Source organism: Sinocyclocheilus grahami, unplaced genomic scaffold (genome assembly GCF_001515645.1).
Source record: "Sinocyclocheilus grahami isolate Dianchi unplaced genomic scaffold, SAMN03320097.WGS_v1.1 scaffold156.1, whole genome shotgun sequence".
Classification (NCBI taxonomy): Eukaryota; Metazoa; Chordata; class Actinopteri; order Cypriniformes; family Cyprinidae; genus Sinocyclocheilus; species Sinocyclocheilus grahami.
Genome location: NW_015505335.1, coordinates 614,718 through 615,084, shown reverse-complemented (window position 1 = coordinate 615,084; position 367 = coordinate 614,718). Strand labels below are relative to the sequence as shown.

The following is a 367-nucleotide window of genomic DNA, read 5'->3' as shown; positions in this document are numbered from 1 at the left end:
CACTAGATCGTCCACAACCCCCCGTCCCCTCTGGGGACCCAGAAATAGAGGAATTGCTCTTTGTCAAGAATTTGGGTGAGAGGTCAGTGGTGGAAAAAGATGAAAAGATTCTCCACCCGTCCCTCCTCTGGGGGAGGGAGTGGCATGCTTACCATCTCCTGAAGAGCATGTCCCTCCACCTCTGGGTCGCCCGTCTCCGGGCCTCTTGCTCTCTCGCTTGCCACCGCGGCGGGGGCCTGGACGGGCGGGGCGGCTGCCCTGCGAACGGCTCCACGGCACAGCTTTGCTGGAGGCCGTAGGAGCGCTGCTCTTGTTTCGGCAGTGGCAGGGGGGCTGCCCTCGGCGACGGCAGCAGCTGCATGCCGGG

General features: G+C 63.8%; 1 protein-coding gene across 2 annotated transcripts in view; it reads left to right on the top strand.

Moving 5' to 3' along the window:
* Nucleotides 1–367, top strand: part of LOC107592658 (cell adhesion molecule 2-like) — a 308,856-nt gene that overhangs the window by 146,211 nt on the left and 162,278 nt on the right. The gene's annotated exons all lie outside the window — the stretch shown is intronic.